Source organism: Macaca mulatta, chromosome 10 (assembly GCF_049350105.2).
Source record: "Macaca mulatta isolate MMU2019108-1 chromosome 10, T2T-MMU8v2.0, whole genome shotgun sequence".
In the NCBI taxonomy this organism is placed as follows: domain Eukaryota; kingdom Metazoa; phylum Chordata; class Mammalia; order Primates; family Cercopithecidae; genus Macaca; species Macaca mulatta.
This window is the reverse complement of record NC_133415.1, coordinates 86303713-86330506: the sequence shown is the minus strand read 5'-3', so window position 1 is coordinate 86330506 and position 26794 is coordinate 86303713. Positions and strand designations below refer to the sequence as shown.

Genomic DNA, 26794 nt, shown 5'->3' with positions numbered 1-26794 from the left:
AAGGATCACTTGAGCCTAGGAGTTTAAGAGACTAGTCTGGGCAACACAGTGAGACCCATCTCTATTTCTTGTATATAAGAAATAGCAAAAATCTAAAACAGGCATCACAAACTAACAAGGACTACAGAACACAGTACGTAGTTATATGCACATGAATTTATTGCATCACAAAACTACCCCAAAATCACAATTCAAGTCAGATTCGTTGATGTTATTTATTTTATAGGTAGCAAGGAAATAGAAGAAAACAGCATAGGAGCAAAATCTAAATGAAAAACTGTTAGATATATCTAAAATGAAGAGATGCTGCTAGTTTTGATTCAATCTCTTTTAGCTGTAATTTGCCTGCATATACTGAAATAAAATCTGACAATAGAAAAGAGTGTTTTATGAGCCATCTTTTTAACATGGCCTATTTGTATTATGCATACTAAAGGGGAAAAAAAATTTCCTCTAAACATCACAGAACAATCCAAAGTGGAAAACCTTACAGAAATATTTGTGGGACTACTTTTCTAGCTGTAGAATTCATATATTACATCTAATTATTAAGTAAACCTTGTGTTCAAAAAAGCATGACATTCAAATATAAAGTTGGCAACAGAAAAATAGAAGCATAAATAAAATGAAGCATTGAAACAAAACTGAGTAGAAAGGCTGAACTCTTGTATCAGATATCAAGAAACATTCATACCATTGTAATCTGAAAGAAGTAAAAAGCTTTCAAAGGCAGAGAATTGTGCACTTTAACCCCCAGAACTAAATTAAAATGTACTTACGCCAAATGCCCAGATTATAAACAATCCAGATTCTTAAATACACCAAATTTATTTGAAATGATATTCAAAAGCTCCTCTTTTTCTCCTCCTAATCTTCAAAGCTCAATCGGAGACCAGCCTTCCTCCTCCTTTCATTAGCTGGACATGTGTCAGCTCTCTCACATCTGCGATTTCTCACTGACTAGAGCTGCCTGTCCCATTCCAGGGAAACACAGATGGATCCCAGATGGGAAGGTCCTGCCAAACAGACCAGCTCTTCACCTTGCCAGAATCCCCAGATACAGTCAGTCTCTCTCTTTTTCTCCCTTCCTCCTGCTTCCTCTCTCTCCACTCCCCTTCCAACCCTCCCTGTTACCAGGGCTCTTTGCCAGCTGATGTCACTAAGTACACACCTCCCAGTGGCTCCTGGCCAATCTGACATTAACTTGTTAAATACGTATAATTTGTTTATGGCTGACAATAACAGCAAGGATATTGTGAAAAACCTATCTGTGCAAGTCCCTAGTGGAATAACATGTAGAGACACACATAGACACACAGACTCACATTTGTGGGAACATTCAAATGTTTAGCAATTACCATTTAAAGTCCTATATACTGTCTGGTTTCTGCTATTGTTTAATAGCTTCTGCTTTTTGAGCCAGTTTTTAAATCCTACATATAACAAATTCCTTCTTAAAATAAATTATTAAAAATCTGTTTTGAACATGTAATTGGATGAAAAATATAAAGTTGCAAATTAATTTAGGGAATATAAACAGAAATGTATGTAAATGATTCACACAAGCTGCCTCTCAGATCCAGACTTGGTAGCACTGCAAAACTGGCACGTGATTAAAATAAGACAATGCAGGCAACATGGTTCTGATGCTGTAAAGATTATAAATGGAAGATGGGGACACAATGCAAAATTGTTTTAAAACAGAGCAAATATAAATGTCAGAAATAACATAGTATTTAACATTAAAATAACTGCTAATAAAAGTGTCAACAACGAGTAGCCAAAATAAAAAATATTTTAAGAACAATAACAATGAAAATCCAGACAGATGACAGAAACCTATAAGGTCAGAGTTTAATCCTTTATACCTCAAAGAGCTAGCATATAATAGCTGCTCAATTTCTGCTAAATAAAAATCAATGGCTGACAATTGATACCATACTATAGTTACACAAAATGTTACCACTGGGGCAAACTGGGTGAAGGGTCCAATGGACCTCCCTGTACATTTTTCATTATAACTTCCTGTGAATCTATATTTTAAAATAAAAAGTTAAAAGATTGTGGGTGGTGGTAGCCGAGTGCAGTGACTCACACCTGTAATCCCAACACTTTAGGAGACCAAGGCGGGCAGGTCGCTTGAGCTCAGGAGTTTGAGATCAGCCTGGGCAACATAGAGAGACCCCATCTTTAAAAAATAAAAGAAAAAGAAAGGCCAGGCACTGTGGCTCATGCCAGTAATCCCAGCACTTTTGGAGGCTGAGGCAGGCGGACCACAAGCTCAAGAGATCAAGACCATCCTGGCCAACACAGTGAAACCCTGTTTCTACTAAAAATATAAAAATTAGCCTGGCGTGGTGTGCGCCTGTAATCCCAGCTATTTGGGAGGCTGAGGCAGGAGAATCGCTTGAACCCGGGAGGCGGAAGGTGCAGTGAGCTGAGATCATGCCACCGTACTCAAGCCTAGCAACAGAACGAGAGACTCAGTCTCGGGGGGGGGAAGCAAAAGCAAAAAAAAGATGGTCGGGGAAGTCGGGGGTCTCGGCTTCTTCCTGGGTCACATTACATGACACATATCCTATACTAAAATCTACATGAACACAGATTCAGCATGAAAGAGTCCCTGCATATATATATATAGTCAAACAGGTGTGGTTATAATTCTCTAACCCTTAACCTTCTACCATACTTGGGATGTATCTGCAATCTGTAAACAATATTTCTGTCATGACAATTTTTGACAAATAGGAAGGAAGGCTATTTCTGTCAAGGGCAACTTAATTACTAGGTTTTAGGGTTTCAGTTCATACCAGTGGTGGTGGTAATAATAGTAACAGCAGCAGGTTCAGTGTTTGTCATGTGTACTCACTAAGTGTCAGAGACTATTCTAATCCCCTGCATTGCCACCAAGGTCCTATATTAAAGGGCCGATAAGGTAGGTATTATTGTCTCAAAGTTATAGCTAAGGAAAGTTATATTCAAACAAGTCAATGCCACATAGCTTGTGTCAGCATCAGGTTGTCTGAATCCACAGCTAGAGCACTACACCCCACTGCTGACAAGAAAACCAATCCAAAGATGCTGCTGGCTGTCTTGGATCACTTGTTCTCAAGGAAGCCAGCTACCATATTGTGAAGACACTCAAGCAGTCCTAAGAGCCTTCCACATGGGGAGAGACTAAGATATCTTGCCAATAGCCGGTATCAAATTGCCCACAATGTAAGTAAGCCATCTTGACAGCAGACACCAAGCCACTACCATCGAACTAAGGCACCTCAGAATTATGACCCATACAAACCACATGAGATGATAAACACCGCTATTTAAAAAGGAAAAAAAGGTAGGTCTTTCACTTCCAGCACCCAGATTATGGATCCTAAATAGCATTTTCCAATAAAAGGAAGCAGAGCTCTTCAGGAAAACAGTCAACTCCAGGTATAGAGCAGAAAATGTACCAAACTTGTCATAACATAAAGCAATCAGGCTATCAATCACTTCTGGAGTTATGTCCCAAGGATGTAGAGACCGTTAATGTGAAGAGGCTCCCACTAAGAAAGATGGGGTAATTTGAGGAGCAATAAAAAATGACCACAATTGGGTCAGGAGCGTTGCATCACACCTGTAATCCCAGCACTTTGGGAGGCCGAGGCTGGTAGATCGCCTCAGGTCAGGAGTTCCAGACCAGCCTGGCCAACATAGTGAAACTCTATCTCTACTAAAAATACAAAAATTAGCCAGGCGTGCTGGCACACGCCTGTAGTTCCAGCTACTCAGGAGGCTGAGGCAGGAGAATCACTTGAGCCAGGGAGGCAGAGGTTGGAGTGAGCCAAGATTGAGCCATTATACTCCAGCCTGGGTGACACAGTGACACTACATCTCAAAAAAAAAAAAAAAAAAAAAAAGGGAAAAAAAGAGCTGCAATTGATTAAAACACAACAAAATGTTTAAATCATGAGTTCATAATAATACCTATTAAAAAAACTAATTAATTACTTATCTTTTGGAGAATACTAAAGAACCAAACTCATTCTAAAATCTGGTGAATCAAGCATTTCATCTGTCTTTCCTATATGAACTGTACCTCTAGTTAAACAAATAGTTGGAGAAAACTGTTGGGTTCAATGTTCGTTATTTCAATGATGGGCTAACTAGGAGCACAAACCTCACCATTATGCAATATATCCATGTAACAAAGCTGCACATGTACCCAAATCTAAAATAAAATAAAATCAACTATTTCACCCCCACCAAATTGTTGGCGAAAATTGATCTCTATTGAAATAATCCAACTGATAAATGACAAAATAATATACCTGGAATATCATCATTTTGCAAATCCCTAATGAAAAAATGAATCTAATGATCATCAATTGCCACTATTTTAAAATGAGAGACCCCTGGAAATTAATATGCCTCCCAATGAAGCATGCTTGACGAAAAAAAAAGTCAAACAATATGATTGAGCAAATTTATAAAACATTGAGGGGACATAGGAACATGTTAAGGGCAAGATGATGATGCAATTAGCAAAGTCTAGAATGTGGAAAACTTTATAGTCCAAGCAATCCAGATTCTTAGGGGAAAAAAAGGGAGATGGAGGGAGTTAGGAGCAGAACCTATACATTAAAAGAGAAATAAGGGCCTGGCACGGCAGCTCACACCAATAATCCTTGCGCTTCGGGAGATTGAGGAGGATGTCTCACTTGAGGCTAGAAATTTTGAGACCAGCCTGGCCAACATGGTAAAACCTCATCTCTACCAAAACCACAAAAATAAGCTGGGCAAGATGGTGCACTCCTGTAATCCCAGCTACTCCAGGATAATCGCTTGAACTTCGGAGGCAGAGGTTGCAGTGAGCCACGATCGCGCGACTGCACTCCAACCTGAGCGACAGAGTGAGACAGAGTACCCCCCAAAAAAGAAAGAGAGATTGAGGCCGGATGTGGTGACTCACACTTCTAATCCCAGCACTTTGGGAGGCTGAGGTGAGTGGATCACGAGGTCAGGAACTCGAGACCAGCCTGGCCAACATGGTGAAACCCCATCTCTACTAAAAATACAAAACTTAGCCAGGCATAGGGGCAGGCAACTGAAATCCCAGCTACTTGCGAGGCTGAGGCAGGAGAATCGCTTGAACCCAGCCAGGCGGAGGTTGCAGTGAGCCGAGATCATGCCACTACACTTCAGCTTGGGTGACAGAGCAAGCCTTTGTCTCAAAAAAGAAAAAAAAAAAAAAAAGAGAGAGAGAGAGAGAGAGAGAGAAAAGACCTAAATGCAGCAGGGCACAGTGGTTCATGCCTGTAATCCCAACAATTTGAGAGGCCAAGATGGAAGGATCACATGAGGCCAGGAGTTTGAGACCAGCTTGGGCAACATACCAAGATCCCATCTCTATAAAAAAAAAATCACAAAATTAGCCAGGCGTGTTGGGGCATGCCTGCAGTCCTAGCTACCTGAGAGGCTGAGGTGGGAGTACTGCTTGAGACCAGGAGTTTGAGGCTGCAGTGAACTATGATCCCATCACTGCACTTCAGCCTGGGTGACAGAGTGAGACCCTGTCTCTACTAAAAATACAAAAATTAGCCGGGAGTGGTGGCAGGCGCCTGTAATCCGGGCTACTCAGGAGGCTAACTCAGGAGAATCGCTTGAACCCAGCAGGCGGAGGTTGCAGTGAGCCAAGACCGTGCCATTGCACTCCTGCCTGGGCAACAGAGCAAGGCTCCACCTCAAAAAAAAAAAAAAACAAAAACAAAACACAAAAGATTAAGCATGCCACACCTTGTGCAAGAAAGTAAGAGACTGCTCAAAAATGACAGGGGTATGTCAAAACAACACTAAAGCCAGTTAGAAGGAACTACCACTGGAATTGTGCAACAATTTAACCATCAAAATAAATAACGATAGTAATGGATTAGAGCATAATCCACATTTTTTTTTAATAAATCAAGTAAGAAAGGAAAGCATTCCTTCATTAGAATGCCAATGTGTAAATACAGAAACAATGATGGAATTGGAAAATTACCACTAGTAGGGTGCAGTTGCTCATGCCTATAATGCCAGCACTATGGGAGGCCAAGGTGGAAGAATCACTTGACACCAGGAGCTCAAAATCTGCTTGGGCAACATAGTGAGACCTTGTCTCTACAAAACAAAATTAAAAATTAAAAAAAAGAAAATCACCACTAGATGCTGAGACTACTAGTGAATAGAAAACTAATGAAACACAGGACAACTTCATCATCTCTAAATATACCCAACAAATTACTTATTAATCACGAAGAGGAAGGTAGTAATTTTGCAGTGGAGTAACCTGGCAGACGTGACCTTAATAAAATGACTAACCCATCACTAATATTGAGACACGATGATCATGTGCCTCCTTAAATGAAACACTAAGGAGAATACATCCGTTCTATAGTATTCCAGCCCAAAATTCATAACATTAATGTAATCATAAGGTAACAGCAACGAAACCCAAACTAAGTACCAAAACAACTGGTCTGTATTCAAAATTGGAATGGTCAAGAAAAGGAAAATATCAGGAGGGGAGAAGAGGAGGAAGACAGGCTGAGGAACTGTTTTAGAATAAGAAAAATTAAAGAGCTGCAGTGGCTCACACTTGTAATCCCAAAACTTCAGGAGGCCAAGGAAGGTGGCTTACTTAAAGTAAGGAGTTCGAGACCAGCCAGAGCAACATAGTGAGACTTCATCTCTACAAAAAGTAAAAAAATTAGCCAGGCATGATGGCATGCACCTATAGTCCCAAGTATTCAGGACGCTGAGGCTGGGGGATCGCCTGAGCCCAGGAGGTCAACACTGCAGTGAGCCATTATCGCACCACTGCATTCTAGCCTGAGCACCACAATGAGACTCTGTCTCTAAGAAAGAAGAAAAAATGAAAGGGGAAAGGCAAGGAAAAAAGAGACATGCCAGTTAAATTCAGTGTGTGATGACAGACTGAATTGGATTGAGGTATAACAGCTATAAAAGACATTACTGAAATAATTCATAAAATCTGAATACAGTCTGTGAATTAGGTTAACAGTATGGTATCATTATTACATTTTCTGATTTTGATAACTGCACTGTGGTTATGTAAGAGAATGCCTTTGATTTAAGGAAATATGTATTTAAATATTTAGGGATAAAAGGGCATATTTCCACTTTCAGAGTGGTTCAAGAAAAAAATTATACCTCCAAAATATACACAATGATAAAGCAATTGGAGCAAAATGTAAACAACTTACAGAAAGTTGCAAGAACTCCTAAGTATTTTACTGTATCCAAAAAGAAAAAAAACAAGAAGAAAAAGAAAAAAGTCCCCATCCATGACAAGAAAGTGTGAAGACACCCTTGTGGGTATTAAGTGAACGTGTGTGTCAGTCCATGATCTAATGATCACATTCATGACAGTCTCTTCTTTGGTTTCTTACTCTGATGATGACAACTATATGCCATTTTGTTTTTTTTAATTGGGCAGTCATTAGGCTGAGACAGTTGGCTCCAGTGCCTAGTAAGCAAACTGAAGCCCAATGTAAACATAAAATGAAACTTAAGCTTAACCAATCAAAAACAAACCTCTAACTAGGAACTTTCCACTGGATCACATCCAAATAAGGCAAATGCCTAGCTGTAGCCAATCAAGTAACTCCTTTACTTTGCTACCGTGTTCAGCCTATAAAAGCCTGCTGCTAACGTAGAGCTCTCTGAACTACTTCTAGTTTTGAATGCTGCCTGAATCCTTTAATGCTCACCTTTAATTCTGCTAAATTTCTGTCTAAAGTTTTTATTTAAACAATTCTGAACATTATTTTAAGTTATTTTCTTCTGTAATATTCATTTTATACCTATAATGGGTTACTGCTTAAAGAGAAATATAAAAAACTCTGACATTCAATCTAAATTAATAGAAAACATAAAAATAATTCTACAAATACACTTGAGATGCAGACATCTGAGTGTGATTCATCAGATCAAATCTCTCATCTAGCACATAAAAATGATTCTAGACTTTCAAACAATGTTAAAAAAGAAAAACAGCCGGGTACAGTGGCTCACGCCTGTAACCCCAGCAATTTGGGAGACTGAAGTCACTCCACCTCACTCCAACCTGGACAACAAAAGCGAAACAGGGAGGGAAGAGAGGGAAGGAGGAAGGGAGGAAGGGAGGAAGGGAGGAAGGAAGGAAGGAGAAAAAGAAAAAGAAAAGAAAAAAGAAAAATTGGCCGAGTGCAGTGGCTCACTCCTGTAACCCCAGCAATTTGGCAGGCCGAGGTGGGCAGATCACTTGAGGTCAGGAGTTCAAGAACAGCCTGGTCAACATGGTGAAACCCCGTCTCTCCTAAAAATACAAAACCTAGCCGGGCCAGGTGGCACAAGCCTATAATACCACTCAGGAGATTGAGGCAGGAAAATCACTTGAAGCCAGGAGGCGGAGGCTGCAGTGAGCTGAGATCATGCCTCTGCACTCCAGCTTGGGCGAAAGAGCAACACTGTCTGAAAAAATAAAAGAAAAGAAAAAAATAAGAAAAATAAACAATGGTGGTTATAGTGAACTTGCTTTTCATTGTAATAACTCCTTACTTGGACAGAAGTTCTGCAAACAGCAAACTGGAATGTTTCTTAATTTGTCGCTTAAAAACAAAATAATATTATATGGTATTTTAAGCGTCAGGTTGCAAAAATAGTCTTTTTTGAAAATGAAACACATTGTAAAATTTCAATCTACATTTTAATCTATCCCAAAACCAAACCAATCTTTTTATTTTAAAATCAATATCATGTTTTACTTTAATAGAAATGTAAAGTTAACAAAAGTATATGTCTACTAGTTAACTGGAGAAATTAAAAATATATAATTAATATATTTAAGATTGTATTTTACATTACTTTAAGATCAGACTTTTTAAAAATCACGTCTTTAACATCTACCACACAAAAATAAAATCATTTTTCAAAAAACCCTAAGAGAGGATTTGTAAGATTGCATAACAAGGGGTTTCAAGTCCAACAAAATTAGGGGATGATGATTTATAGTAGAAGTCAGCAAACTTATAGCCTGCTTAGCATTTTAGTAAACAAAGTTTCACTGGAAAAGGACCATGCCCATTCCTTTACATATGGTCTATCTATGGCTGCTTTCCTGCTGCAATAGCAGGGTTGGGACACAGATCATGTAGCCTACAAAGCCAAAAATGGTCACTATATGACCCTTTACAAAAAACTAACCTCTGGCTGGTCATGGTGGCTCACACCTGTAATCCCAGCACTTTGGGGGGCTGAGGCTGGTAGATCACTTGAGGTCAGGAGTTCAAGACCAGCCTGACCAATATGGTGAAACCGTGTTTCTACTAGAAATACACACACACACAAAATTAGCCGGGCATGGTGGCGTGCACCTATAGTCCCAGCTACTTGGGAGGCTGAGACAGGAGAATTGCTTGAACCCGGGAGGTGGAGGTTGCAGTGAGCTAAGACTGCGCCACTGCACTCCCGCCTGAGTAACAGAGTGAAACTTCCTCTATAACAAAAACCATAAACTAAACTCTAATTTATAGCAACAAAGTAACTTTACAAAAAAAAAGTTCTAATACTCAAACACCTACTGGAGGTTACACTAAGTGCAGGAGACATAGTAAAGAAAAACAGTCTCTGCTCTTAGAAAGCTTACAGTCTATTGAGAAAAATAATGTAATTATCATACAAACAAACATAATAATATAAACTAAGTGCTATAAAGAAAAAAACCACAACTATGAGCTTCACAGCAGGGGCTAGAGTAAGGGGTGTGCTATACAGACATAATCTCTGATGAAATGAAATTTAAAAGAGGAAAAGTAGATCAGGTTAAAAAAGGGGATGGGGTGGAGATGAAGAATATTCATAAGTATTTCAGGCAGAGGGAACAGAATAATATAGGAACCCTGAGATGGCAAAAGGTATGACTAGCATAAAGAACCAGTAGGAAGTCACATGTCTAGACAGCATTAAACCTGCAGAAGGACAATGAAGTGGAGTGACAAGCAAGGGGACATTTCACACAGAGCTTTGCTGGGGTACAGGGGTCAGCATGAGCCCATTTGTCTCACTTCCTAAATGTTAGATAATCTTGCAAACTCCTGTGACAACAAAGGCTATCTTATTCACTGTTCTGTCTTATTCACCTTCACATCCACAGGGCTTGACAGTGTTTAACAATGCTCAAAAAAATGTTTAGAATTTGAAATGTGCAACTGATCAGAAAATAGTGTCTTCCTTTTTTTTACAGCAAACATTTCAAGAGACACTGGTTTCCCCTTACAATTCAGCAGAAAGACCCTGCAGTAGCTGTTTCACTGATTCAATTACTAAGTCAATTATCTAAATCCCTAAAATTCTCATCTGTCAAAATCAGAAGACAGGACCAGGTGTCACCTGAGGTCCTCTGAAGCTTTGTTTCTTTCTATTTAGCACATGTTTAAACAACTCAAGATGCAGTTATTCTTCCACGTAGTCTCATAACATCGTTGTTAAGTCAAATAACCTGAAAATAAAACAGGTTTTGGGTTTTCCACAAAGATATTCTAACTTTCCAATTTATATGACAATGTGTAGATTCCAGTTTTATTACTTATTAAAGACTTCATAAATGGCTGTGTATTTGCTTTACACACACTGAGCATTACAAAGCTTGGAAAAAATTTTGTCAACTTAAAAAAAAAAAAAACAGGGAAGCAATCAAACTCAAAAGTGATCTTGAAAAACTAAAAACTGAACAACAATTCTGATGTTTGAGTCATCAGCCCTTATGGGACACAAGGCAGACTACAGCAGCTGTGGACCATCATTTAAAATCAAGAATTTTACGTAAGCAAGGGGGAAAAAAAAAAAAAAAAAAAAAAAAAGCAGGGAGGGCAAGAAGAGAAAGGGGGGAAAAATATCAAGAATTCAACTTAATTGTGATAGAAGATTTTTAAGTTGATGGAACAGGCCAGGAGAAGTGACTCACGCCTGTAATCCCAGCACTTTGGGAAACCAAGGTGGGCGTATTTCTTGAGGCCAGGAGTTCAAGACCAGCCTGGCTAATATGGCAAAACCCCGTCTCTACTAAAAGTACAAAAATTAGCCAGGGGTGGTGATATGCACCTGTAATCCCAGCTACAATGGGAGACTGAGGAACGAGAATTGTTTTAACCCAGGAGGTGGAGGTTGCAATGAGCTGAGATCACACCACTTCACTCCAGCCTGGGCGACAGAGTGAGAATCAGTCAACAACAACAAAAATTGATGGAACAAAAGCACAGAGCTGGGTGAGCTGGCTCATGCCTGTAATCCCAGCACTATGGGAGGCCGAGGCGGGCAGATCACCTGAGGTCGGGAGTTTGAGACCAGCCTGACCAACATGGAGAAACCCCGTCTCTATTAAAAATACAAAATTAGCCGGGCGTAGTGGTGCATCCCTGTAATCCCAGCTACTCGGGAGGCCGAGGCAGAAGAATCGCTTGAACCCAGGAGAGGCTGAGGTTGCAGTGAGTCAAGATTACGCCATTGCACTCCAGCCTGGGGAACAACAGTGAAACTCTGTCTCAAAAAAAAAAAAAAAAAAAAAAGCATAGAAAATAAATGGAAGTCAAAAACTTCACTTGCTGGAATAAACCAACAGTTAATCCTATATTTTAAGTAAGGGATATACAGTTATTCTACTCAAATCAGACCACCAACTGATTTCCTTCTTTAACTATGAACACTTCCATCGAACGAGCTCTTCTTTTGGCTTTGTAAGGACTTATGGCTCCCCTTTAGGAGCAATGATTCCTGAAACAGGGTTGACAACTCTCCACCCCAACCCATGTAGCTTCCAACTCATGTAGCTTGACAGCAGATAAGACCACATTAAGGCTGAGTGCAGTGACTCATGCCTGTAATCCCAGCACTTTGGGAAGCCAAGAGGGGACGGATCACCTGAGGTCAGTAGTTGGAGACCAGCCTGGGCAACGTGGTGAAACTCCGTCTCTACTAAAAACACAAAAATCAGCCCAGGTGTGGTGGTACAAACCACACTGGTACCACACTGGTAGCTAGTAATCCCAGCTACTAGGGAGGCTGAGGCAGAAGAACTGCTTGAACCCGGGGGCGGAGGTTGCAGTGAGCTAACAGTGCACCACTTCACTCCAGCCTGGGCAAAAACAGCAAAACTCTATCTCTAAATAAATAAATAAATAACCACATTAGTACTTAAGACTTTAAGTTATTTGTTGACCAAATGTACCTATTACTGTTCTCTGAGGACAGGTGGTATATCTTGATTAACATATTTAATGCTTATTTGTTGGGTAAACAAATTGAAATATGCTGTTTGTTTAAAAAATAAATTTAACAGGATCAAACCACAAAGCATTAGCTTAGAAAGAATGTAAGCCAATCCCTCCATTTAATTAAAATAGGGGGAGGGGAGTTAAGGTCTGAAAGGTTGAATTAAATTTCTATTAAATCTGATGTATTCAAATTATGCTCTCTTCAATAATTTTTTAATGGGAGGATTTTGGCAAAAATTAATAATTTCAAGACTATTTTGCTAGTAAGTATTAAAAATTACTGCCCCCGAAGTGTTTTTTTCCAAACATCATGGCCATTTTCACCATCCTGTCCCATCCAAAATAAGGTATCATTCATACTTGAAGTATATACCTATTTGCAAGGACAATGTAGAACATTATTACATTGTTAAGTTATTCAAATCTATAGCTCTTAATATCTTCTGGAAGGCTTTATGTGGAAAAACTGTCCAAAATCCTATAAGACAGGTATTTATTGAACCCTATTTTATAAACTTAAAACAAAGAAGGATGCTGTCTTTGATGTGCCTGAAACCCTAACATGAACCCCAACTGCCAGTGTTCTATCTCCCTGTTGGCCCCAATCTCTCAGGACACCTGATTTGAAAAAAAAAAAAAGAAAAAAGAAAAAAAAGCAGCAGCCATCTATTATACATAAATGCCATCTGCAGACATGTGCTGTACTTGGACTACTCCTTTGCAGCAGGGGGAAAAACCTGTTGTCCCCCTGCCCCTGCCAACATTTTAAATAAGTTTTATTGAGGTATAATATACAGGCCATAAAATTTGCCTATTTTCAGTGTACAAGTCAATGATTTTTAGAAAATTTAGAGTTGTACAATCATCACAATTCCATTTTAGAACATTTTCATCACCCCCAAAAGATCCCTCATGTCCCTTTACAGCCCTAGACAGCCATTACTAATCTTGCTTTCACTGTCCCTACAAATTTGCTATTCCTGGACATTCCACATAAATGAAAAGATATGTCATCTTTTGTGGCTTCTTTAATTTAGCAAAATGTTTCTGAGCTTCATGCTTTAGCATGTATCAAGATTCATTCCTTTTTACTGCTGAGTAGTATTCTACTGATGATATACACATTATGTTTATTCACCAATTAATGGGCATTTGGATAGTTTCCAATTTTTGGCTATTGAGTAATGCTGCTGGGAACAATCTACACAAGTTCAAAATGGTTGGTTTGGTTTTCTTTCTTTCTTTCTTTTTTTTTTAAATTTGTCCAGTTTTATCTGTTTTACCTGCTTTATGGAGGGAGGATTTCCCAAGCACCTGAATCTACCATTCCAGAAATTCTGCCCTAACCAAATAGTTGTTTTTTTGTTTTTTTTTTTTTTGTTGAGACAGAGTCTCACTTTGTCGCCCAGACTGGAGTGCAGTGGCCGGATCTCAGCTCACTGCAAGCTCCGCCTCCCGGGTTCACGCCATTCTCCTGCCTCAGCCTCCTGAGTAGCTGGGACTACAGACGCCCGCCACCTCGCCCGGCTGGGTTTTTGTATTTTTTAGTAGAGACGGGGTTTCACCGTGTTAGCCAGGATGGTCTCGATCTCCTGACCTTGTGATCCGCCCGTCTCGGCCTCCCAAAGTGCTGGGATTACAGGCTTGAGCCATCGCGCCCGGCCCACCGAATAGTTTTTAATAATTTTTCGATTATTCTGATAACATTATGCTGTCATCAGTAGTTTGTCATCTAATATTAATATCATGTTTAGAAAGATTTTCCCTGTCCCAGATTATAAGAATATGCACCTATATGTTCTTCTAGAACTCTCATGGTTTCACTTTTATATAGTTCATTCTTAAGTACAATGAATGAATACTGATGGATGGATGGGAACTCCTGGACTCAAGCAATCTCCCCATTTTGGCCTCCCAAAGTGCTGGGATTACAGGTGTGAGCCACTGCCCCCAGTCCAGAATTTATTTTGATATATGCAGAAAATCTGAGGTTGAAAAGCCTAAAATACTAGTTTTATTAAGATAACTATACTTATTGCTGAACCCAGAGGAAACTAAGTCCAAAGACTATAGAACGAATTAAAAAATCAGGCCAGGCATGGTGACTCATGCCTGTAATCCCAGCACTTTGGGAGGCCGAGGCAGGCAGATCACCTGAGGTCAGGAGTTCGAGACCAGCCTGGCCAACATGGTGAAACCCCATCTCTACTAAAATTACAAAAATCAGCCAGGTGTGGTGGCGGGCACCTGTAATCCTAGCTACTTGGGAGGCTGAGGGAGAACCACTTGAACCCAGGAGGCGGAGGTTGCAGTGAGCCGATTGCACGATTGCACTCCAGTCTGGGCGATAGAGCTACAGCCCCTCTCTTAAAACAAACAAACAAACAAACAAACAAAAAACCTCCCAGTACTCAAAAGGAAACCTACAGGTGAAGACAAGCAGAATAATCCAGAGATCTTGCCCTCTCTGTACAATTTCCAACTTTATATACTGAAATTATTTTTTCTTCCTACACCTCAGGCCGGGTATTGTCCAGTGGCTCATATCTGTAATCCCAGCACTTAAGGAGGCAGAGGTGGAAGGATCGCCTGAGCCCAGGAGTTCGAAACCTGCAATATAGCAAGACCTCATTCTCCACAAAAAGAAAAAAAGACAAAAAACAAAACAAAACAAAAAACAAGTGTAACTCCCTTACCCCTCAGTGAAGTATTTCTGGTTTTATAAATAAAAATTAGTAAAGAAATAAAGTTCACTTCACAGAGAAGTTTTTACATCTAGTTTCGTCGACGTGCCTTCATTTCAAATACTGGGAGTGCCTATACAGATTTTTACGTATTACACCTAATTTTCTGCCAAGCAGACTTTTAATTTTACTTACACACACACACACACACACACACACACACACACACACACACACACACTCTCTCTCTCTCTCTCTCTTCTTTGAGACAGGGTCTCGCTCTGTTGCCCAGGCTGGAGTGCAGTGGTGCAATCATAGCTCACTGCAGTCTTGACCTCCTCACCTCAAGGGATCCTCCCACCTCAGCCTCCTGAGTAGCAGGACTACAGGTGCATGTCACCATGCCTGGTTAACGTTTTGTAGTTTTTCGTAGAGATGGGGTCTCAAACTCCTAGACTCAAGCTATCCACCTGCCTAAGCCTCCCAAAGTGCTGGGATTACAGACATGAGCAATAGCACTGGCCATTTTATTATATTTTTATTTTTACATGTTTTATTTCTCAGAGATGTGTCACCCAGGCTGGAGGGCTGTGACACAATCATATTTCATTGCAGCCTTGAACTCCTGGGTCCAAGTCATCCTCCTGCCTCAGCTTCAAATGTATAGCTGGGATTACAGGCATAATCTTCCATGCCTGGCCCCAAGCAGACTTATTTCCGGTCTTTTTCTTTTTTTTTTTTTTGAGACAGAGTCTCACCCTGTTGCCCAAGCTGGAGTGCAATTGCAGAATCTTGGCTCACTGCAAGCTCTGCCTCCTGGGTTCAAGCAATTCTCCTGCCCCAGCCTCCAAAGTAGCTAAGATTACAGGTGTGCATCAACACGCCAGGCTCATATTTTGTATCTTTAGTAGAGACGGGGTTTCACCATGTTGGCCAGGCTGGTCTTGAACTCCTGACTTCAAAATCCGCCCGCCTCAGCCTCCCAACGTGCTGGCATTACGCGTGTGAGCCACCGGGCCCAGCCTTCATTTCCGGTCTTTCAACAAAAGATATATGGGACATAAAAAAAATTAAACCATTCAGTACTTCAAGTACAGTCAACATCTCTGTTGGAAACATAAGACATTAAGGTTAATAATGGGTCTTCCACTTTTCTAAAACGACTGACTATACAGTCTACACACATATGTATCATTAATATGTCCTGTTGGAAAATCCTATAAATTCTTCAATTAACTATAATTATTACTTAAGGCCTGATATTTCACACTTTTTTTTTTCCCGATGGAGTTTCGCTCTTGTCACCCAGGCTGGAATACAATGGCGTGATCTCGGCTCAGTGCAACCTTTGCCTCCTGGGTTCAAGCAATTCTCCTGCCTCAGCCTCCTGAGTAGCTGGGACTACAGATGTGTACCCAATGATTGGCTAATTTTTGTATTTTTAATAGAGATGGGGTTTCACCATGTTGGTCAGGCTGGTCTCAAACTCCTGACCTCAGATGATTTCCCCCGCCTCGGCCTCCCAAAGTGCTGGGATTACAGGCGTGAGCCACTGAGCCTGGAACGGTATTTCACACTTTTAACAAACTCTGGCTCCGAAATGAAACTAAACAGAGAGGTAATGTGGAGTTATTTTTCTTTTCCTTTGCTGCTACGAATGGTAAACTCAATTGCAAAGAAAACATATCCAGGCCAGGCACAGTGGCTCACGCCTGTAATCCCAACACTTTAGGAGGCTGAGGCAGGTGGATCACTTGAGCCCAGGAGCTCAAGACTAGCCTGGGCAACAGAGGGACACCTCTACAAAAAATTACAAAAAATAAATCTCTACAAAAAATAAAAATTTTATCCAATACAAAAATTAAAAAAAAAAAAAAAAACTAGCCAGGGATGGTGGCAGGTGCCTGTGGAACATATGCCTGTGGAGTACTTGGGAGGCTGAGGAGGGAGGATTGCTCGCGCTGAGCAGGTCAAGGTTGCAATGAGCCGTGATCCTGGCTGCTACTACACTCCAGCCTGGGTGACAGAGCGAGACTGTCTCCAAGAAAAAAAAAAAAGAAAAGAAAAGAAATACAGATAGGCCATGCTGAGCTAAATTAATTTTTCAGACCAAAAATAACAAAACAAAACAAACAAAAAAAAAAACACAAGAAGAAATTCAAAATTTACACCAAAAAACAAACTTTACACCAACTGAAAATGTCCTTTTATTTAGTCTTTACAGTGCAGCTGCTAAGGCCTGGTTTTATAAGCTTCATTATTTATCCTGTATAAAAACAATCACAAAAATGTTTATTCTATTATTAAATCATTGCAAATCTTCAGGAAAAAGTAAAGAAAAAATGTCAGTTACTAACGGATAAATTAGCAGTTTATGTACAAATAAGTACCTCTTCCCTCAGATAAACAAATTTAAGAGGCAGATAATTCAGCACTATTATCATCAACTATTATTAAGTGTCTACCACATGGTAGGCTTGCATAGAAAGATACAGGCCTTGTAGGACATTTAACAAAACATCCTACTACAGTAATGCTTTCATTATTTAAACTGGCACATGACAGATTATGTTAACAGCTTTATTTATTGACTAAGTCTAATCATATTTCCACAGTTGGCATCAATATAATATCTACTATTTACGTTTGCTTCAACACTGGATATTTGTTCAAAAGTCTTCCATATTTGATTTTCTACCACAGAATTTTAAATGAACAGAAATGAAATTCTGTGTTTTTCTATGGTAGACTGCAAAAGCTGGGTATGTTGGCTCACGCCTGTAATCCCAGCATTTTGGGAGGCGAAGAGGGGACAGATCACCTGAGTTGAGGCCAGGAGTTCAAGACCAGCCTGGCCAACATAGCGAAACCCCATCTCCAGTGAAATACAAAAAATTAGTCGGGCATGGTGGCATGTGCCTGTACTCCCAGCTACTCTGGAGGCTGAGACAGGAGAATCCCTTGAACCCGGAGGCAGAGGTTGCAGTGAGCCAAGATCGTGCCACTGCACTCCAGCCTAGACAACAGAGCAGAACTCTGTCTCCAAAAAAAAAAAAAAAAAAGAAAGAAAGAAAAAGAAAAAAGTCTTAATGACAGCTAAAAATCATTTCATTTGGGAATCCCACTAACAGGCCACATAACTTGCTTTTTATTTCAAGGAAACAGAATTTTATTTCAAGGAAATTTTGTAGTAAGTGTTCCACAGCAATGAATCAAGATCCAAAATGGGCCGGGCGCAGTGGCTCACGCCTATAATTCCAGCACTTTGGGAGGCCAAGGCGGGCGGATCACAAAGTCAGGAGATCGAGATCATCATGACTCGATCTGTACTAAAGAAACCCCGGGCCGGGCGCGGTGGCTCAAGCCTGTAATCCCAGCACTTTGGGAGGCCGAGACGGGCGGATCACGAGGTCGGGAGATCGAGACCATCCTGGCTAACACGGTGAAAGCCCGTCTCTACTAAAAATACAAAAAACTAGCCGGGCGAGGTGGCGGCGCCTGTAGTCCCAGCTACTCGGGAGGCTGAGGCAGGAGAATGGCGGGAACCCGGGGGGCGGAGCTTGCAGTGAGCTGAGATCCGGCCACTGCACTCCAGCCTGGGCCACAGAGCGAGACTCCGTCTCAAAAAAAAAAAAAAAAAAAAAAAAAAAAAAAAAAGAAACCCCGGCCTGTACTAAAAATATAAAAAATTAGCCGGGTGTGGTGGCAGGCGCATGTAGTCCCGCCTGTAGTCCCAGCTATTCGGGAGGCTGAGGCAGGAGAATGGCGTGAACCCAGGAGGCAGAGCTTGCAGTGAGCCGAGATCATGCCACTGCACTCCAGCCTGGGAGACAGAGCGAGACTCTGTCTCAAAAAAAAAAAAAAAAAAAAAAAAATCACATTCTTTTTAAGAAACACTTCTTCCCAAAGTTTAAATGCTTATTATTTCACAAAGGTTTTGAATTACACATACCAAAAAATGTGAAAAACATGGTTAATGTCATTTGGAGTAAAGAAACCACAAACTTGGCCAGGCACGGTGGCTCATGCCTGTAATCCCAGCACTTTGGGAGGCCGAGGCGGGCAGATCACGAGGTCAGGGGATTGAGACCATCCTGGCTAACTCAGTGAAACCCCCCGTCTCCACTTAAAATACAAAAAATCAGCAGGGCGTGGTGGCAGGTGCCTGTAGTCCCAGCTACTTGGGAGGCTGAGGCAGGGGAATGGCGTGAACTCAGGGGGTGGAGCTTGCAGTGAGCCAAGATTGCCACTGCACTCCAGCCTGGGAGACAGAGCAAGACTCCACCTCAAAAAAAAAAAAAAAGAAACCACAAACTGTAAGCTTCATGAGCGTCAGGACTGCCTGTCTACCTTGCTTACCATTCTATTCTATTCACTCATGCATGCAACAAATATTTATTGTGTATCTATCAGATGCCTGACCATGTTTGAGGAAATGGAGATACATCAATAAACCAAATAGATCGTGCGCAGTGGCTCATGCCTGTAATCCCAACACTTCGGGAGGCCAAGGTGGGTGGATCAGGAGGTCAGGAGTTCATGACCAGCCTGCCTAATATGGTGAAACCCCATCTCTACTAAAAATACAAAAATTAGCCAGGCGTGGTGGCAGGTGCCTGTAATCCCAGCTACTCAGGAGGCTGAGGCAGGGAACTGCTTGAACCCAGGAGGTGAAGGTTGCAGTGAGTGGAGACTGCGCCACTATACTCCAGCCTGGGCGACAGAGCAAGACTCCGTCTCAAAAAATCAATTAATTAATTAATTAAAAATAAATCAAATAGACAAGATGCCCTGTCTTCTCTGAAACAAGCAAGAGGAGACAAAGAACAAACAAAATTAATAAGTAACATATACAGTGTATCAGAAGGTAATAAGCTGGTAAAGTGGGATAGGGCATGCAGGGCACAGTTTTAAATAAGGTAATCTGGTTGGCCTTGCAGAGAAGGGAAGAAATGAGCCGCAGGACAGGTGAAAAAAGAATTGTCTAGGTAAAGGTCATGACGCAAGACTAGGCCTACAATCTTCAAGGAACTGCCAGAAGTTAGTGTGGCTGAAGCTGAAAAGTAGTAGGATATGAGTTGAGAGGTCAAGTGGTGGGCAGGGAGAGGGAAGCAGATCACATAGCTTCCAGTCCCTGGAAAAACTTTGGTCTCACTTTCAGTAAAATGGGAGTCATTAACAGGGGTCTGAGCAGAGAACTGACATGACCTGACTAAATTGAATCACTCTGGCTGCTATGTTCAAAACAGATGGTGGGGCAACAATGGAAACAGGGAAAACAACTAGGAAGCAACTCCAATAATCCAGGCCAGAGATGCTAGTGATTTGGACAACTTGGATTCTGGATTTTGGATATATTCTCAAGGTAGAACAAACAGGATTGCACTCTAGCCTGGGAGACAAAGTGAGACTCCGCCTCTAAATAAATAAATAAATAAATAAATAAAATTTAATTATCAGTGCTTTGAAATACGGTTATCATAACGTTGCCAGTCTTCTACTTGGCAACAATGAAAAACCTCCAAATACTGCACAAAGCAGAGCAGTGGTCAGGAGACTGGCACCTCATCACACACTAACTTTACCTTTCTAAGCCTCCGTTTTTTTTCAACTGTAAAATGAATCTTTGTATGTTCTTCCCCATAAGAACGCTCTTTTCCTCTGACTGAAATCTAAAACACCTTCAAGTTCAGCTCCTGTTGCCTTCTCCTTGGAGGTTTTCCAGGTTCTCTAGTCCATGTTCATCTCCCCTGCTTCTTTGAACTCTAATAACTATTTACTTTTATTGATGCAGACCATTCATTTGGTCCTACGTTGCGAACTGCCTTGAATGTTCTCTTAACTATTTAACGTGTTTGTCTTCAGCACTCCACTGCACCAGAGAATCTAAGTACATACTTATTCTGGTTTTCCCTACAATATCTAATACAACAGTATACCACTATAAAATAATAATTTTTCGCCAGGCATGGTGGCTCACGCCTGTAATCCCAGCACTTTGGGAGGCCGAGGCAGGCAGATCACGAGGTCAGGAGTTAAGACCAGCCTGACCAATGTGGTGAAACCCTGTCTCTACTACAAATACAAAAGTTAGCTGGGCATGGTGACATGTACCTGTAATCCCAGCTACTCAGGGGGCTGAGGCAGGAGAACTGCCTGAACTCGGGAGGCAGAGGTTGCAGTGATCCAATATCACGCCACTGCACTCCAGCCTCGGCGACAGGGCAAGACTCTGTCTCAATAAATAAATAAATAAATAAATAAATAAAAATAGTAATAATAATTTTTCTTACTAATACTTCATACAAATTAAGTATTAGTAAGAAATAGCCGGGCATGGTGGTTCAGGCCTATAATCCCAGCCAAGGAGGCCAAGGCAGGCAGATTGTTTGAGACCAGGAGACCAGCCTGAACAACATGGGGAGACCCTGTCTCTACCAAAACTACACAAAATTAGTCAGGTGTGGCTGCGTATGCCTGTAGTCCCAGCTTCCCAGGAGGTTGAGATGGGAGGATTGCTTGAGTCTGGAAGGAGGAGGTTGCAATGAGTCAAGATGGTGCCACCACACTCTAGCCTGGATGGCAGAGCGAGACCCTGTTCCCAACCCCCCTGCCAAAAAAAGACTTAGTAAGAAAGACCTCTTCTCTTCTGCTAGTTCCTACAAAGACTGAACATAGCAATTTCTGTAAAGTTTATTTTAATAAGACATATAAGTTCAAAGGCAAAACAAAAAACAAAAAAACTCAAATGCCTATGTCCACAGTATATATACATTGATAATTGAGAGAGTATTCAGAAGCTTTAAAATTAAAATCATCCTAAAATGGAAGAGGCTTAGTGAAAAAAATTATAATAATAAAAAATTAAAAACTAAAATCAAAGGGCATCTTAAACTGAGGGTACAAAAAGTTCATGTAAACACAAAAACCTATAAAATACTAGGTAGCCAGGAACAAAATAAATCTAGTTCCTGACAGGTGTTAAGACTGGTTCTTCTAGCAGACCTACCAATGATTATTGGGTTTAACTGATCACTGACTTAATCACTCAGGCAACAGAAGAGCAAAACGAGGTACTAGGCTAGATGCTGTAAACCACATGTTCCTCTAGCCCACATACTTAAGCTCATCTGAGGAACCTGTTAAAATATAGGTTCCCAGGCCTAAATCAGAACCAAGTAATCAGAATGGGGGGGGTCTAGTAATCCAAACTTCAATAAGTTCTTCAGGTGACTCCTCTATACACTGAAGTTTGATAAAATTGCTAGGTATAGTGGCTCATGCCTATAATCCCAGCACTTTGGGAGGCTGAGGCAGGAGGATCACTTGAGTCTAGAAGATGGGAGGCTGCAGTGAGCTATGATGATGCCACTGCACTCCAGCCTGGGTGACAGAGTGAGACCCTGTCTCAAATTTAAAAAACAACAACAACAACAAAAAACCTGTAGCACTAAGACAAAGTCCCTGCTTTCAGTAATATAGTAGGGGATAAATGTATGCATAGCACAAGATATAATAAAAAGTAACAAGTAAAAAGTGCCAAAAATTATAGAAAAAGTATCTTCTAGCTAGGCAAAGAAAAATAAAGGCTTCATGGAAAAGTTAGGAGAATTTTGAGTTCAGATGATTTGGCAAAATGTACCTGTAACTGACAGAAAGAGAAAGAACTAAAAACAAACAAACAAAAAAACCAGGAACATAACGGTGGCAAGGCATCAGCCTAGGCTAAAATGCGCAGGTCGTAAGTGTCTACCACAATCAAGCCACGGCCTGAGTAACAGGGCAGGAGCAAGAACTCATCTTAAGCACTAGAAAGGCCTAGACCTAATGGAAAAATAAAGCCCTGTTTCTCTGTCCTTACTCAGTTATGTGACTTGTCAATTTCAAATCCCTTCCATACACCCATATACAATTTAAGAAAGATGACCTGCTAGTCTCCAACCAATGGAGATGGGCGGGTATATGGATTTCCATTCACAATCCCCACTAAAATCATGACTCTTTAGCTTAACCTGCTTCTAATCACTTGACCTCTGAACAAACCGCTTCTAATCACTTGACCCTTGACCTCTGGACTACATGACAACCACCTTTCAGTGCCCTCAATGCTAGATCTAGTTCCTGACTCCAATCCATCACCTAAATGCAAAACATCAGCAATGGAAGAGACATCTAATCAAAGTTTCCACGGTACTATGGGGAAAGTGAGGTGCCACTTGACTGGTTCCAGAACCCAGATTTCCCAGCTGCTTGCAAATTACTTTCTAGTGTCCCACAGTGCATCTTAAACTTTACCTCTCAAGGAATGTTCAAATTACTTTATTAACTTATTAGAGCCAAATGCATTAAGCCAGTACCTTCTACTTGCACAACTCTAGGGTTACCTTTCACATGATATTCTATGTGAATAGCACCACTGTAGAGCACAACTCCAGAATACAATGAGAACGGTGATTCAGGAGTTATAGGCTATGCCAGTTAGGGTTTCAACAAGTACTCTAGATAACCAGATTTATTAACATACTCTATATACACAGTACTAAGGAAGCGTCCAACAGCTTAGAATGATCACTATGGCTTTTACTATGGCTTTTTAACACAATGAATAAAAGTACCCTTGCATCATCTTCTGGTTTCCATTCCCTTTACTTTAAAATGTTAACTAGCCCAATAAATCATTCTCTAGTCAGCATGATGTTACCATGTAACTTCTTAATGAAATCTGAAAAGTCTTAAGCTGTTTTTGAAAAAGCATGTTATAAGGGCTGCACTGCATATTAATCAGGCTTATCATTTTTAGCTGACATTTCAGTCAATAAAGGTGGTACACCATAAGATTACTGTATTTTCACTGTACAGTTTCTATGTTTAGATACAGAAACACCATTGTTAATACTGCCTACAGCCTTCAGTACAGTAACATGCTGTTAGCTACTATTACAAGTTTACATATATCCTAGGTGTGTAGTAGGCTACATTATGTAGGTTTGTGTAAGTACACTCTATAATGTTTGTACATCACCTAACGATGCATTCCTCAGAACATATTTCTGTTGTTTTTTTTTTTTGTTTTGTTTTTTTTGAGACGGAGTCTGGCTCTGTCGCCCGGGCTAGAGTGCAGTGGCCGGATCTCAGCTCACTGCAAGCTCCGCCCCCCGGGTTTACGCCATTCTCCTGCCTCAGCCTCCCGAGTAGCTGGGACTACAGGCGCCCGCCGCCTCGCCCGGCTAGTTTTTTGTATTTTTTAGTAGAGACGGGGTTTCACCGTGTTCGCCAGGATGGTCTCGATCTCCTGACCTAGTGATCCGCCCGTCTCGGCCTCCCAAAGTGCTGGGATTACAGGCTTGAGCCACCGCGCCCGGCATTTCTGTTGTTAAAAGACATAAGACTGGCCGGGCACGGTGGCTCATGCCTGTAATCCCAGCACTTTGGGAGGTCGAGGTGGGTGGATCACAAGGTCAGGAAATCCAGACCATCCTAGCTAACATGGTGAAACGCCGTCTCTACTAAAAATACAAAAACATTAGCCAGGCGTGGTGGCGGGCGCCTGTAGTCCCAGCTTCTCAGAAGGCTGAGGCAGGAGGATGGTGTGAACCCGGGAGGCAGAGCTTGCAGTGAGCCGAGATAGCGCCACTGCACTCCAGCCTGGGCGTCAGAGTGAGACTCCATCTCAAAAAAAAAAAAAAAAAAAAAAAAAAGATATAAGACTATACATGTAACTCTAAAGGAAATACTAAATGTTCTACCACATTCAATGTTAAAACAATGTGATTTTTAAAAAAAACATTTAAGAAATGGTTTAGTTACCAAACTCCCATTCTGTTTCATAAGCGACCCGCCTTGTTTGATGGCCAAAATTAAAAAGTTAATTACTATTCTCTTAAAGCTACCTTTAATCAAACAAAAATATTTCTGCCACTTCCGTTGTAGCATATAAAAGTCAACTTACTTCACCCCTAAAACCTAAATCTGACCAAAAAACGAACAGGCCAGACATAGTGGCGCACACCAATAATCCCAGCACTTGGGGAGGCCTTTGGGAAACCAGCCCAGGCAGCAAGACTGCATCTCTACAATAAATAAAAACTTAAAAAGGCCGGGCGCGGTGGCTCAAGCCTGTAATCCCAGCACTTTGGGAGGCGGGCGGATCACGAGGTCAGGAGTTCGAGACCATCCTGGCTAACACGGTGAAACCCTGTCTCTACTAAAAAATACAAAAAACTAGCCGGGCGAGGTGGCGGGCGCCTGTAGTCCCGGCTACTCGGGAGGCTGAGGCAGGAGAATGGCGTAAAAACCCGGGAGGCAGAGCTTGCAGTGAGCTGAGATCCGGCCACTGCACTCCAACCTGGGCGACACAGCGAGACTCCGTCTCAAAAAAAAAAAAAAACTTAAAAAAAATAATTATCCAGGCATGGTGGTACACACCTACAGTCCCAGCTGCTCAGGAGGCTGAGGTGGAAGGATTGCTTAAGCCTAGGAGTTTGAGGCTGCAGTAAGCTGTGATCATGCCACTGCACTCCAGCCTGAGTGACAGACTGTCCTCTACCAAAAAAAAAAAAAAAAAAAGATCTTACTTGGCTGTCACCCTACAAAGCATTTTGATGCACTGCTTCCAAATTCACTATACAATCAACCAATTAGGCCGGGCGCGGTGGCTCAAGCCTGTAATCCCAGCACTTTGGGAGGCCGAGACGGGTGGATCACGAGGTCAGGAGATCGAGACCATCCTGGCTAACACGGTGAAACCCCGTCTCTACTAAAAAATACAAAAAACTAGCCGGGCGAGATGGCGGGCGCCTGTAGTCCCAGCTACTCGGGAGGATGAGGCAGGAGAATGGCGTAAACCCCGGAGGCGGAGCTTGCAGTGAGCTGAGATCCGGCCACTGCACTCCAGCCCGGGCGAAACAGCAAGACTCCGTCTCAAAAAAAAAAAAAAAAAAAAAATCAACCAATTATTTTAGGGATCTATGATACATCTATGGTAGGCATTTTGAGGAATACAAATATTTTCCAAGATATACCCCCAGTCCCTAAGTTTAGTAAGATATCAACTCAACAGGGATGTAAACAATGATAGGAAATAAGTAATAAAGATGGGCTTCATTGACCATGAAAGAGGAGGAAGACGCAGAGGGCCTGAAAAGAGATGGGAGAACAGCATAAGCAACTGTGCAGAAACAGGATATGCAAATAAGCATTCATTCCTTCACTTGGTGCTCACACTAGTGCCAGACTAAATATTTACATACTACCTACACTGTGTTGCAGGCACATGGCTATGATTTCTATGTTCTCTCTTCAATTCACATGACATATTGTAAAGATCTTCTTGTGTTACTCTCTTCCTACAGATGAGCAAACAGGCCCAATAGTTTAAAAACTTCCCCAGGATTATACAGACACTAAGCAGCAAAATGGGAATTCAAACCAAATTTCCCAACCTCAACTCTGATGCTCTCTCCCCATCTATTATTTTAAGTGGGACCTAGGCTGGAATAAGTTTTACTGGTTAACAGAAATGCTAATTATTAACGGGAAGAAATCTTTGGTCCCAATGTGGAGGAATAAATAAGTTGGAACTTCGTGTAATTGGTAGCTAGGAATTATGATATGGCCCTAAACAAAATGAAACCAGTGTTTTCTGAAGACAACATAGACTGAGAGAACACCTCATAGAAAGTCATTAACTAATTAAAAGCAAAACGAAACAAAACAAAAAACAATATAACCTCTAAGACCAAGAAGATAACAAAAGAAAATTGAAAAGGACAGAATCTCTGAAGCAGTGACAACACAGAAAATACTGATAATAAGTAA

At 41.2% G+C, this 26794-nt stretch overlaps 1 protein-coding gene and 1 long non-coding RNA gene across 13 annotated transcripts in view; both read right to left on the bottom strand.

Moving 5' to 3' along the window:
* The window catches only part of CBFA2T2 (CBFA2/RUNX1 partner transcriptional co-repressor 2), a 163406-nt gene that overhangs the window by 87377 nt on the left and 49235 nt on the right, over positions 1-26794 (bottom strand). For 3 of the 12 annotated variants that reach the window (XR_013399793.1, XM_028828322.2, XM_077951528.1), the window contains exon 1: positions 780-1129. The exons of 8 other annotated variants lie outside the window; for them this stretch is intronic. The gene's annotated coding sequence lies outside the window, so the exon portion shown is untranslated. Of the gene's footprint in view, positions 1-779; positions 1130-26794 lie in introns of those variants that run through there. One more of the 12 variants, XM_077951526.1, reaches the window with a different exon arrangement.
* Positions 4591-12949, bottom strand: LOC144332085 (uncharacterized). Its single transcript, XR_013399836.1, has 2 exons — positions 10988-12949; positions 4591-4958 (listed from the first exon to the last, which is right to left on the bottom strand). It is a non-coding gene; the product is annotated as an uncharacterized LOC144332085 (long non-coding RNA).